Source organism: Camelus dromedarius, chromosome 7 (assembly GCF_036321535.1).
Source record: "Camelus dromedarius isolate mCamDro1 chromosome 7, mCamDro1.pat, whole genome shotgun sequence".
In the NCBI taxonomy this organism is placed as follows: domain Eukaryota; kingdom Metazoa; phylum Chordata; class Mammalia; order Artiodactyla; family Camelidae; genus Camelus; species Camelus dromedarius.
The window spans coordinates 83544389-83559020 of NC_087442.1; the positions used below are offsets into that span (position 1 = coordinate 83544389).

At 51.0% G+C, this 14632-nt stretch overlaps 2 protein-coding genes across 12 annotated transcripts in view; one reads left to right on the top strand and one right to left on the bottom strand.

Annotated features, from left to right (window-relative positions):
* The window catches only part of CAMK2B (calcium/calmodulin dependent protein kinase II beta), an 89332-nt gene that overhangs the window by 73579 nt on the left and 1121 nt on the right, over nucleotides 1-14632 (bottom strand). The gene's annotated exons all lie outside the window — the stretch shown is intronic.
* The window catches only part of OGDH (oxoglutarate dehydrogenase), a 349301-nt gene that overhangs the window by 64443 nt on the left and 270226 nt on the right, over nucleotides 1-14632 (top strand). The gene's annotated exons all lie outside the window — the stretch shown is intronic.

The following is a 14632-nucleotide window of genomic DNA, read 5'->3' on the forward strand; positions in this document are numbered from 1 at the left end:
GGGTGCCCACCAAGCAGAAGTCAACCCCCCCACCCCCGGAGTTATCAGAGACCAATGACCACAGAGGTTCCCAGAAACACTACTGATTTTTTCATCTGTTTTCCACCAGGCAGAGCCAGCTCAGAGAGAGGACCCTGACACCCGCCTTCGCTCCAGCCATCAGGGGTGCTCTGGACCGAGCCCGGGTGTCACATCATGGGCCTCCCTTTGACTGACACTTGGTGAGAACGGCAAACTATTTCACTGACAAATAGTTGTAAATATTTTTATGTGATCACAAACATGACTACATCATGGGAAGGAAGTAAAATTCACCTCGGTTATGAAGATGACACAACTGTGTGCCGGTGGGGGTGCCACCTCGCCAGGGTCTTGGCGGTGCTCACCTGGGGGGCTCCGGGAGCTGCCCGCCACCTCACCCCAGAGATGCAGAGATCTGATGCCTCTCCACAGGAGTTCTGGGACAGCGGGTGGAGAAGTTGTGCATGCGAACCCCCAGGGGAAAGGCTCACCCCTTCAGAATTCTGGTCCCAAAAGAAAACAGCAGTGGGGTGTGTCAGAGGGAATCCCCAAGGTCAGAGGCCAAGGATGCATGCCTCCCCCAGCCCGCGCCGGGGAATCTGTCCATGGTCAGCTGCCTCCACCGACAGCCAGGCCAGGTGGGCTCAGGAAGGTACAGCAGAGGCCCTGAGGGAGCAGGTGCAGGAGGTTCCGACAAGGAGCAGCTCACAGCTGCTCAGCTGCGGCCGGGTGCTGGGGTCCGGGTCAGCCCACCCGCCCACCTCGGGCTGAGGCTGCCTGTCCTGACCTGGGGACACTGACAGCACTTCCAGGCCACGGTGCTTTCAAGATGACCCCCTAGAACCTGAGCCCAGGGCTCCCAGGCTCCAGGCCCACCCCAGCTGTGCCCCCACCTGCCACCTTCAGCTCAGGGCCTTCCCTGGATGGCTGCAAAGGCCGGCTCCGCATCTCCGCATCTGGGATGAGCCCAGCGCGGCTGCAAAGCAGTCTATGCGGCTGCCGGACGGACTGAGGGCTGATTCGGAAGCCACAGGACAGGTGGATCCACACACAGCCGCAGCCACGGGCCCCGCAAAGAGCCGGCCGGGTCTTCCTTCCCAGCCCGGGTCTGTGAGCCATCACCCTGCAGTGCCACCTTCAAAGGCAGCTCTTCAAAGCCACGTCCGCCCTACTCGTCACAGTGCCAGGCAGTCGCCGACAGGGACAGAACTGAGTCAGCTCCCCCTCCGGCGGGCCTGAAACGCCTGCCGAGACTGCAGCTCATGGAAGACAAGCAGGAGTAAGACATCGGAGGAGGGAAGGAGGAGGGACAGAGACGGGAAGGTTCTGGCAGCCCTGGCGGGAGGCAGGGTGTCTGAGCCAGCGTGGGAGCAACACCGCCCGCCAGACACAAGTGCTCCAAACACAGACCACAACTCACCACCGCACAATGGCCCAGACCAGCGGGATCCAGAACTTAGGATGGGCTTCATGGCCATTCAATTCCTCTTCCCTGCAAGGTGTATATCAATGAAAGCGCCAGGGGTTTGTTTTTGTTTTGTGTTTCAGGTCAATCAGACCTCATTCCTCTTAAGTTCTATTCTCGGGGATGCAAATACCCATGTGATCAGTCCGTGGACACCTGAGCCTCTGACAGGTGAGTTTCGTGGCAAGTCTCGGAGGAAAGAAGCAGGGTTTCCACAGAGTCAATTCACGGAGACCCAAGGGACCCCAGAAAGTCATCTGACCCAACCCTCCTGGTTTAAAGAGAGGGAAACTGAAAACAGACAGGTTCCCTGGTGGCCCAAGGCCTCCCAGCCCAGCGTTAAGAAGTCGTGCCCAGTGCAGAGAGACCATGTATTGTTACCTTTAAAAATGTCCTTTGCACACCCATGCTCACTATTGGCACTATTCACAACAGCCAAAGTGCCCACCGACAGGGGAACGTATAAACAAATGTGGTCTATCCACACTGTGAATTATTATTCAGCCTTAAAAAAAAATGGGGGGGGGGAATTCTGACACATGATCCAACGTGGATAAAACTCAAGGACATTATGCTAAGTAAAATAAGCCAGACGCAAAGGGACAAATGTGTGTGTTTTCCACTTACATGAGGTATTCTGAGTAACCAAATTCAGAGACAGAAGGTAGGATGGAGGCAGCCGGGGGCTGGGGGGAGGGGATGGACAGTTAGTATTTAATGGGGACAGAGTTTCAGTTCTGCAAGATGAAAATATTCTGGAGATCACTGGTGGTGATGGTTGCACAACAAAGTGAATGCACTTAATGCCACTGAATTTCACACTTAAAAATGGTTAAGATGGTATATTTCATTATATATATATAAATATAAATATATATATCACAATTATAAGAAGAAAAGCTCTGCAACCGTATCTCTGAGAAATCATCAAGAAAAAAATGAAAGAAAGTTGTATTAGTCATGCTGCCTTTAAATCGGGTTTTTAAGAAGAGCTCTTTTAGAACCATGTGACATTTCAAACTTTAACTTCTGCTGACAAAGAAGAAAGATTTAGAGAAAAAAAAAATGCTTAACAATCCCGGACAGAAAACCATGAACTGAAAGGAATGAGCTGCTGTGACAGGCTCGGTGCAGCCAGGCCCAGGCAGGGTGGCTGCTCTACGGGGCAGACCTGGAGAGCCACTCGCAGGGGACACCCGCCCCACCCAGCCCGCAGCCCCCCTCCTCAGCTTGGGCACAAAAAAGTGCCAACCGCACTGCCACAGGTGTCCTGGAGGGGCCCCTCTTTCGGTCTGAGCTGTGATCTCCTTAATGGTCACCCCTGGCCCCTCCTCCCAGCCCCAGGCCCCTCAGGTCCCAGCCCTACGGCCCCAGAGACAGACACTGCTTGGGAAGCTGACGCACCTTGGCCGTGGGACCCAGATCGGATGCTCGCCCTGCACTGGGAAGGGCAGCCCCGTGGCGGGCTCCCTGCACCGCATGACTGACCCTCACAGCAATGCTCCTCTTTCACAGAGGAGGAGACTGGGACTCTAAGAGGTGACCCTTCCTCTGTCCAACGGTGCTGGTCCACCCTCCCCATCAGGGCACAGCCGCGATCGTCCCTTCCTGCAGGGAAGGACCCATCTCACCACCCCCATCGCACAGAGCCCAGGAGCCCCAGGCTGACTTGGGCACAGTAGAGCCTGGAGCCCCTGCAGTGGCTTCAATGTGGACTGCACCCCAGTGGGGACCGAGGCGCAAGACCCTACAAACCCCTAGAGGTAACGGCACAGAAGTCTCCATTGAGGTCAAGCCCCAGCCAACCACCCAGTACCCACACTGACCATCCCTCGGGGCTGGGAGATGTAGGAGGCGGGAAAGCAAAGGGGACTGGAACTCAGAGCCACAGCTTGATCCAGGGGGACGAACTGTCTGACTGCATTTCAGCAGAGGCGCCAGACCAGACTTTAAGAAGCTGCCGGCCTGTGGACCGGGCCTTCCTTCCAAGGGGGCCACTGAGGATGGGGAGACAGGAGAAGGCAGGTCCCCAAGACGGCATCAGGAGAGACGCCTAAGTACCCTTTAAGTGAGGGAATAAAGGAGGGGAGAAGAGAAACAGGGGACAAAGCCAGCCCTCCAGCCCCTGCTCCACAGGGTCCAGCCAGCAAAGCGACAGAACCTGTCAGTCACCACACCAGGAAGAGGCTAGGTGCCAATGAAGGAGGAAGGAAAAGAAAAGTCTAAACTTGAAATGGAAAAGAGAGTTGAACACTCCCCCAAGACAGGCCAACCTAGGCAGTCTGTCACTCAGGCACTCAATCAAGATGAGCACTGGTTCACAGATCAAAAAATAAAAATGTACGGACAGGAACGCGCCCAGTCCCAGGCCGGCAGAAGAACTGTGGAAAGCATCACCTTTCAGGCATCACGGTCTGCACCCAAGAAGTCTCACTGCTGTTCCGAGGCCCCACCCAGACTTGAGGAGTTGCAGACCCTCGAGGAAGGAAAGATGAGGGGACCACAGGGCCCACTCCATGCTGGAATGATGGAGACACCGGAGCCCTAGCTTCGGCGCCCAGGCCTCGGCCCAGGAGTCTTGGATGGGACAGTCCCAAGGGCCACTCAGGGCAGAAGCAAGTGGAGGTCTGGGATGTAGGGCAACACCAGGGGCACAGCTTGGAAGTCCCTAGAAGTGGAACCCTGAACTTAAGGTGTTATGGTGGTGTCCTCCCCAACACCAGTCTTCACCAGGGGCTGCAGGGCCCTCACCCTATGTGGCACCTGGGCTGCTGGACTCCAAACCAGGCCCTGCTCCTAGGGACCCGTGGGCTCCAAGATCTTCCTCTGCCGGTGAGGTCCAAGGTGGCAGTGGGAAGGAGGACATAAAGAAGGGTGATGACCCAGCCGCCACAGTGAGGAGGTATGCAGAGCAGGCCCAGGAAGGAGGCGGCCAGATGTCCCAGAATAACAGAGCCTGGGGTTTGGGGTTGGAACTCTCCCACCAGCCCCACTCCAGCCCCTCCCGTCACTGCCAATCATGCTGACAGGTGTCCTCCTCCTCCTCTGCCCACACCCGTCACCACACCCACTGGGACCCACCCTCCCTGCTCCCGAGGAGCCTCACCCTCCTCCCAGCACCCATCCTGGCACAATCTCACCTCCCTCAATCAGAGCCAGGAGATGGGTCCAAGGATGGTACCTTCCGGAGCTGTGCGCAGGCACACGATCTGGGCCGGGGGTGCAGCCTTTTGCTCCCCATCATTATACTGTGCCCACTCTGAGACCGCTCTGGACTCAAAGCCAGTCCTGGCCCCGATAAACAAAGCACCAAGATCTGGGGGAGTAAGATGCGGGCTGGAGCCATGGGGAGAAAAGTCTGCAGGTCTGCCCTCCAGGCCTCTCATCCCTTGCTGTCTGTCCCAAGCCAGCCTCCACCCACCAGCTTCCAGGAGGCTCTCAGCTGCTTCTGGACTCCATGACAGGCGCCTCAGTGTGGGATGGAGTGAAAGTTGGAGCGAAGGGACATGGGAGACCATTCACTGTGGCTTGGCCATGGTGCTTTGGACCCTGCCCTGAGGCACATGAGTCAATTCATAATGCACTCCATTTCTTTTCATGCCTGAATAATATTCCATTGTGTGGATATAACGAATTTTCTTTATCCATTCATCAGCTGACGGGCATTTGGGTTGTTCCTACTTTTTGGCTATTGTGATAACACTGCTATGAACAAGTTTTTGTGCAGTCATATGTTTTCATATCTCTTGGGTCCAAATCTAGGAATGGGACATTTTGAGGAACTGTCAAACGGCTTTCCAGGATAGCTGCATCATTTTACAACCCTGCCAGCAATAGACGAGGGTTCCAACTCCACATCCTCACCAACACTTGGCATGGTCTGTCTTTTTGATTCTAGCCATTCTCGCAGGAGTGAGGTGGTATCTCATTGTGGTTTTGATTTCATTTCCCAAATGATATTGAGCATCTTTTTGTGTGCTTGTTGTCCACTGGTGCATCTTCTTTGGAGAAATATCTATTCAGGTCCTTTGCCCATTTTTTAATTGGGTCATTTGTCTTCCTATCGTTAGGTAATAAGTTCTTAAAATATTCAATTATATTAGATCCTTATCAGCTAAATGATTTGCAAATATTTTCTCCCATTCTATGGGTTGTCTTTTCATATTCCTGTTTGTGTCCTTCAAAGCCCAAAAGTTCTTTAATGTGGATTAAGTCCAATTTATGCATTTGTCTTTTGTTACTTGTGATTTGTGGTGTCATACCTAAGAAACCATTGCTAAAGCCACGGCCACAAAGATTGATTCCTACATTTTCTTCTAAGAATTTTATAGTTTTAGCTCCCACAATTAGGTCTATGACCCATCTCTAGATAATTTTTGTATTTAGTGTTAGGTAGAATTCTAACTTCATTCTTTTGCACATGGATCTTCAACTGTCCATTGGTTGAATGGACCATTACTCTTTCTCCATTGTCTTGTCAGTTTTGTCAAAAAATCAACTGACCAGAGATGCCCGGGTTTATTCTAGACTCTCATTTCCCTTCCACGGATTTATGTGTTTATCCTTTGGCCTCATTACACCCACACTTAATGCCACACAGTACCCACTCTGTCTAGGCTGCTGTAGGTGGACAGTTAATTTTGCAATCAGGAAGTGTGAGTCCTCCAACTTTGTGCTTTTTCAAGATTGTGCTGGCTCTTCCGGGTCCCTTACGTTTCCATGTGAATTTCATTCTTAATTACTCTTTTTTTTTTTTTTAAGACAGCTGGAATTCTGACAGGTATTGCATTGCCTCTTGGGAGATCAGTTTGGAGTGTATTGTCAAAATCAAATCTTCCAGGCCATGAACATGAAACGTCTTTCCATTTGTTTAGATCTTCTTTCATTTCTTTCAACAGTAGTTCGTAGTTTTCAACATTCAAGCCTTCTGCTACTTTTTATTAATTTATTACTACATATCGTATTCTTTTAATATATTTTTATTGAAGTCTAGTCAGTTTACAATGTTGTGTCAATTTCTGGTGTACAGCACAATGCTTCAGTCACATAGGAACATACATATATTCGTTTTCATATTATCTCTCACCATAAGTTACTACAAGATATTGAACGTAGTTCCCTGTGCTCTACAGTATGAACTTGTTGTTTATCTATTTTTTATATATATATATATTAGCATCTGCAAATCTCTTGTATTCTTTTAGACACTACTGTGAATGAAATTTTTTTCCTAATTTTATTTTGGGGCTGAACATTGCTAGTATAATGAAATATAACAGACTTTTGTCCCTTGATCTTGTATTTCACCACTTTGCTAAATGCATTTTTAAGTTCTGATAGCTTTTCAGGGGATTTCTTATGCTACTGTATACACAAGATCATGTTATCTGTAAAGAGAGGTGGTTTTATCGATTCCTCTCCTAACTCGGTGCCTTTTATTTCTCTTTCTTGCTTAAGTGTCCTAGCTGGAACCTCCAGCACCATGTTGAAGAGAAGTCGAGAGAGCTGACATCCTTGCCTTGTTCCTGGTCTGAGGGAGGAAGCAGTCAGTCCTCCTCCATGAAATATATTAGCGGTGGGGTTTCCATAGAAGCCCTTTATCAAGCTGAGGAAGTTCCCTTCTATTCCTAGTTCGCTGAGTGTTTCTAGCAGGAAACAGTATTAGATTTTGTCAAATGCTTTGCATCTACTGAGATGATCATATAGTTTCTTTGTTTATCTATTAATATGGCATCTCACATCGATTGAATTTTGTATTTGAACCAACTTTTTATTCCTGGGATAAATCTTACTTGCTGGTGATATATAATCCTTTTTATATGTTGCTACATTTGTTTTGCTAGAATTTTGTTGAGGACATTGCATCTATATTCATAAGGGATCTTGGTCTGTAGCCTTCTTTCTTGTGACCTCTTTGCCTGGTTTTGGTATCAGAGTAGTTACCGGCTTTATAGAGTGAGCTGGGAAGAGCTCCCTCCTCTTCTATTTTTTGGAGAAGTCTGTGAAGGACTGGTGTTAATTCTTCACATGTTTGATGGAATTAAACAGTGAAGTTACCTGGGCTTGGGCTTTTGCTTGTGGGACATTTACAGGTTTTAAATTTATTAATCTATTCAGCTGTTACAGGTCTATTCAAGTTCTCTATTTCTTCTTAGGTCAATTTCAGTCATTTGTGTCTTTCTAAGAATTTGTCTATTTCATCTAGGTTACCTTTATCTTGGCACACAGTTGTTTGTAGAATTCCCTAATCAGTCTTTTATTTCTGTAAGATCAGCTATAATTTCCCCTCTTTCATTCCTGATTTTAGCCACTTGAGGCTTCTCTTCTTTTCCTTGGCCTCACCACCCTTTTTTTTTCTTTTAGGTGGGGAGGTAATTCAGTTTATTTATTTATTTTTAACGGAGGTGCTGGGGATTGAACCCAGGACTTTGTGCACGCTAAGCATATGCTCTACTGCTAAGCTACACTCTTTCCCCTTGGCCTGACCACCCTTTTTATAATTGCAGTCTGCCTCCTAACTGGCACTCCTGAGTTTCCTTAATTATTCCCAGAGAAGAAATATTCAATCACCTTCTAATGTGTTTCATCTTTCTGTTGATCACCTGCCTCCCCCACTGGTAGAAGCCCCGAGAGGGCAGGCACCCTTGACTTTGTTCACTATTTCCTAGAAAATGCCTGGCAAATGGTAAGTGTGCAGGCAGACATGCTGAATGAGTGAAGGCACCCTCAGAAGAGCAAAAGAAACCAGGAAAGTTGCACAGAAATATGATAGTAGGCATGACCTCGAAGCTCCAGACATGCACTGTCCAACACAGCGACCGCTGCCTGCGTGGAGCCCTAACAGCCTAACATGTGGCTGGTCCACAGGGAGATGTGACAGCAGTGTAAAATATACCGCAGATTTCAGAAACGTAACATTTTTTAAACTATAAAATCGCTTAACAATAATTTTTATATTGATTACATGTTGAGATTGATTTTGGAGATACTGAGTTAAATACATACGAAAGTTCTTTTCATCTGTTTCTTTTTACTTCATTTCAGGGTGAGAAAAATTGTAATTACACACGTGGCTCACATTTGTGGCTCGAGTTTTGTTTCTTCAGGACAGCCCTGCTCCCGGCGACTCGGATAGGGTCAGGGGTTAACATTGTTGAATGTATTGAAAAAGGCAGGCAAATTCCAAGCTCAAGCTAAGGTGAGGTTTACAGAGCCAAGGGAGGGCGCGGGTGCGTGGGCCTGGCCTTGGACGCAGAGGCCCCCGGAGGGTCAGTTACCGTGCTGCCCACGGGACACCGCTGAGGTGCCATCACCCAACTGTTGTCTGATTTGGCTGATCTGGGGTGGGGTCCCCCACGGGCAGCCAGAGGCCAGGAGCCACAGCCCGGGTCACCTGCGTCAGCAGGAGCAGCTCCTAAGTAGACCAGCACTCTACCCAGAAAGCCCCTAACTGACAGCTTGGGTCAAACCAATGACTTTGAAAGTCAGGCTGCACCGCAACTTGGGTACCAGAACAGAAGCCACGTGAAGAACTTTATTAAGAGATGGGCAGAATGCTGCCAACCCCTTGGCATCAGTCTCCGCGCAAGCGCATAAGTCACGCCAGCCCTGCGGCTGCACCTCACCAGGTCACGGGACAGGCGGCCACTCAGGCTGGGCATCTGAGGACATCCCCCCAGATCACCAGCACCCGATGCCTCCACCCACCTGCAAGGCTCCCCTCTATTACAGGGTGACAGGAAGTCACTCTGTTAAGCACCTACTGTGCACCAGGCCTGGTTCTAAGCCCTGGAATTCAGCGTGGACTGTGACAGAGAGGCGGGGGCTGCCCCTCAGCTCCTCCCTGGAAATGGGCACCAACTGGGATGCGCTCGGCGCCACGGAGGGCGTGACATCAGAAGACAAGACACCCCTCCTCTTTCATGGTAACAGCCACAGCATCTCCCTTCCCCAGGCCTCCCTGGCTGCTCAGAAAGGGGGGAAAGGTGGTCGTTCTCAAATTAGGCCTGCAGAACAGTGTGGCTTATGCTTCCTCCAAAAGATGTTCTTAAATCTTTGCCCAACTAGTGCCAATCTGTTCTAAAATTCAACAAAAGCTTGTATCTGCCTTAACAAAGATGCATAAGTTTAGTTATTTTAGGATCATTCTGTCAATGCAAAAAAGAACCATGCCCACCAGGAGCTGCAGCCACCGAGCAAGCTAGCGACCCTCTTACCCCAAAGACAAAGGCCACCCGAAAGTTAGGCACCCAAGTAACTGCCAAAAAGGATCACTGCCAATAAGGGTATTTTCATTTTAAATAGATTCAGATCTTTATATGAATAAAATATACATTTCTATGTAACACGACAATATGGTAATTTTTGGAAAGCCAAGTTGATACATAATGCATTTTTTACGTTTTTACACTAACAAAGTGACTTGCAGCTGCGAACGACGCTTTTAAAAATAATCAAACCAGATTCCATTGTGGGTGGGGAAGAGAGGGAATTAAAAATTTTGAAAATACATTTGAAATCTCCAGAAAGGCCACCATCTCTTGCCTCGGACCAGGTGGCCTCAGCGAGTAGTGGGAGGGACGACACGTTTCCAAGGAGCAGACGCTATTCACGTCACCTCCACTTGGTCTTTCCTATTAAAGCGCTTGTTAAATTCCAGGCGGCTCAATATGGACTCTCTAAGGAAACCATCTCTGCTAGGATTTCGTTTTAGGCAGAAGAAAGAAAATCTGACATTGCATCTCTCTCCCCTAGATTCTTGAAGGACTCCTCAAATTTGGAAAAAAAAAAAAAAAATGAGAGGAATACCTTCTTGGGTTCTTTTTGAACAAGAATCCTGTGTCCCACCCCGGGGGGCCCCGCCAAGAACAAAAGGCCCTCCTTCATCCACTAAAATCGCGCCCTCCTGATAACTCTCGGGCCCCTGATTTCAAACACAAGATCCATTCTCCCTCTGTCATGCCTGTCGGAGAACGGGTCCCCATTTTGGGTTTTAAAACTATGACCACAACAGACATACACATCTCTCTGCTTCTAAGAGGACTGGCAGGCACTTAGCTGTAAGAAAAGATTCTCTGACACGGAGGGATAGTCATAAAAGGGTTGGAGGCAAATAAATTGCAGAATTACATCTCTATTTTTAAAATCTTATATATGTGTGCATGTATACGTGTGTATACATACACGTGTATATATGCACACATATACATCCTTATACAGATGTTAAAGTAGACAGCCCAGGTTCCCCTGGGGAATGAGGAGACTTGACTGAAAAGGAGTCACACATACTGCACATACTTACGTATTGATTCTTCTTTATAAGACATTATCTTTATTGTTTCAGTAATAAAATAAAATTTCAAGCCTTGCTCGTCCCAAAACAGGGGAGCAGAGCGTTGGCTGTCACAGAGGGACGATGAAAGGAAATGAGGTTTCTACAAAAAGGAACCGTAGGGCAGTGCCTTGTGCTGGAAATGCACAAAGATGGCTTGGTGAGCAGCCCACCAAGGACAGGCGAGGCCCTGAGGAGCCGAGGGTCAGAGTGGACCACAAGCGTGCCATGAGTCAGTCAATGGAATAACAGCATTTTAAAAGTACAGGCTACAGTAGGGTCATGAGCTTCGGAAAGAAGCAGAAGGTGGATGCCAGAGTCAACTGCCTGGATTCAGACTCTGGCCCTGTGTGGCCTTGGCCCTGGGTGGAGCTTCTCTGTGCCTCAGGCACCTCTTCGCTAAATGGGGAGTGATCACGGTATCTATTTCACAGATCCAGCACCTTAATGTAATAAGCACCACTTAACTGCTAGCGACTGTAACCAGGAGAGAAAGAGTGCAGGTAGCAAGCGCGAGATATATTCTTAGCTCGCAGCAAAGTAGGTTATGGTATAAAAATACCGTTCAATAGTAACTAAACTAGCCTCACCTTCGTGTGCATCTTGAAGGAGCCTCAATGTGTGCGACTTCTTCTAAATACCCTACATTAGGGATCCAGACTCCAGCTCTGGGAGCCAGCCCAGCAGGCAGAAGCCGCCCGGTTCCCTGGCCCCTTCCTCACGCGTGCAGATGTGCGCACCGCGCCTGGCGCTGGAGGAGGGCCCGACACCCCGTCTTTGTGTGGGGGCTGCCCAGCATGTCAGGTGGCGCTGCTTGGCAGGGGAAGGCACAAGTAGGGAGAAGTTGGGACGGGGATGAGGCAGGGAGGAGGCAGGGGGTTCCTCGCTGAGCAGCCAGGGGAAGGAGCTGTGTGGCCATGGGAGGAGGACGGAACAGCACTGACAAAGGCCCTGAGGCAGGAAGTGCCCGATGTGCCGAGGCGAGGGCGGGAGAAAGCAAATACGGTGACTCCCTCTCCTCCACCGAGTCCTCTCTTCCCTGGCAACCAGGCTTCGGAGCTCGGGAGGCTCACCATCGATTTGCTCTGAATTTCCTGAGTTTACCTAGTAACTACCTAGCAAGCTCTTGCTAACTGTGACTCTGCGGAGAAAGCATGGAAGGCTGATGGCCATCCTCCCAGCGAGGGGCCCGTCCCCAGGACAGGACCTGCTCTCCACCGACTGGGGCATGCTGGATGGAGGCAAGGACACCCCAAGGTCAGCTCTGGGCCTAGCTGAGGTTCAGGGAAACTGGGAGGGACAGGGGTGCCCTGGACTGGACATCCGGGCCTTCCTGTCTGCCAGGGCAAGTTGCCCCCCACCCCCACTCCTTGAGTTGTGGTTCTGTGTCTATAAAATGGAGGGCGAGGGGGGACTTCTGGGCAACTTGAGTCAAATAAAATCAAATGTCCAAAGTCATGTGCACTTCAGAGGTTGTTTCAATGCGGGGGGTGGGGGTTACCATCCCCCAAGGGGAGGGGTCCATGAAACCCTGGATTATATCCAGAGCCATGTGGAAGCTTTCTCCCTGGATCACCCATATTTTAAAGGGAACAACCCCTCCAAGGAAAAGATCTTGCAAAATACAAGACCTTCCTACCCACCAAACAGCCGGACATGCAAGGCCCGCCAGCGCTGAGGGCCAGCGAGCCTGGGGAGGAGGCCGGTGGGAGCGGGCACCGGGGAGACGTGGAGGACCCCAGGACCGCCAGCTAGCACCGCCACCGCCAGGGACAAACCCTAAGGAAACCCTCACACTTGCAGGCCAGGAAGTGTGATTGGAAAGGCGAAACCCTGGGTACCTCCAAGAGTACCACGAGGAGGGCCCGGGATGTACTATATCTACGGTCACCACGCACAAGCGGCAGCGAGAGGTCAGCACTCATCGCCAGGCACAGATGCCGAGAAGGCTGAGCTGAGTGCAAAAACAAGTCTCCAGATTTTCATGGAAAGTTAAAAGCAAACATACCAAAGGATCCTTTATGTTAGTTGTGCATACTTCTATCTGTGTGTAAATGAACCACAGAGATCTGCGAGGATAAAATTCCAAATGCACGACAGTCCCTGGAGGAGAATGGTCCCTTAACATTTATTTGTGATGCTTTATTTCTTATAATTTTTTAAAAAGGAACTTAAAGCCCAAATGATAAAAAAGAGTAACAATTTCCAATTCCAGGAAGACGAGATACAAGTGTTTATTTTAGTACTCCTAGAAGTTTTCTCCATTAAAAAAAAAAAAAATCTATCCAAGATAGAAAAAATCTGAAACCACTTTGCTGACTGGTCCATGTTGGGCCGAGGGCTTTGCTGTCCTGCTCTGTATCTGTCCGGGACTCAAGGCTGGTGTCCAGGAGCCCTGTCCTGGCTGGGCAAGGAAGGGCAGAGCCCCAGAAAACATTCTCTGCGCCCTGGGGCCCAATGCCTGGGCCCCCAAGGGATGATCCCAAGCAGAGGCAGCAATGAGGAGGGTGGGACGAGAGAGAGAAAGGGACGGGGCAGGGAGGGGAGAGGCCAGTGGCCATGTCACGCGAGCAGCTGTGGGCCGGTGGCCCGGCCCTTCCCGGGCAGGGAGCTCAGTGTCACCTGACTGGTGCCAGGGGCTGCAGCTTTAAATAAACTTGGACACAACCACCTGGGCCGGGAAGCAACACCAACTGTGCCTCAGGCAGGCCAGGCGCTGTCAACAACCACCAACATGGCCACTGCAGACCCCAGCCCTGGGGGAGGCAGTGGCCAGAGTGCCTGGCCCTCGCTCCTGACCCAGGCCCCACTGCTGTTCACCCTGCACTGGCCTGGCCTCCTCTACACCCCGGATACCCCAGCAGGGCTGTGACAGACCCCTGAGCATCCCTCACTGGGCCTGGCGTTGAGGGGCTCCATCAAGAGGAGCTGGGCCAAGCCGAAGTCCTCTGGAGGGCCAGCGCACATGCTGGGGTACATCGCCTCCTCATCTGGGCCTCTGGGCCCCCTTGACAGCTAGGCTTCCTCATCCACTCACGCTTGAGGCCCCCAGCTCCCTTCCCATGGCTGCTCACATTCTTGCTGACAGGAAAGGAGCCTGGCCTCCACTGCGGGGTTAGCCACCCCATTCAGCCTTCCCGAGGGCACCCCAGAGACCTCCACTCCCCAGAGCTGGTGTGGATGGCAGCAGCCAGGAAAACCAGTGGCTGCTGCTGGAACCAGAGGCCTGGGGTGGGGATGACCACCCTACAGGGCCGCTGGCCCAGGGAGGCTCACAGAAACCACTTCTCTGCTCTGCTCTCCAGGTCCCCCCGCCTTGGGGCCAGGCACCCAACTAGCCCTCACCTGAGGGAAGGGAGTTTCTGGGTCCCCAGGGCCCAGCCGTGACCCCACCCACCCCCATTCCTCAGCTCCCCAGGCCTGACTGGCGTCCTCCCCCACGTGCAGGGAGAATTGGGGAATTCACACACCCCCACACTCCTCCCAGCTCGCACCCACAGTTATCAATGATCAGCATCCTTCGCCAACACATGGTATCACCACAGACGTCTTTTAATAAAGGGAGAAAAAAGGATTTGCCGCTGGATGTGTAAGGGGAAACCTTGCCAGCGCCCCACGCGGGAGGCATGGAGAAGGATGGAGAAGGATGGGGCTCTGGCCACGCCACACTAGAGCCTTGAGGATTCAGGAGTTCTGGAGCCAGACCGAGGGATGCCAGGTGCAGGCACCCTCATGCACAGACCGGAGACCCCAGAACAGAGAAGCGCTCCTGACCGGCTTTAGCCTAGATCCCTACGGCAGAGCCAGGTCTGGGG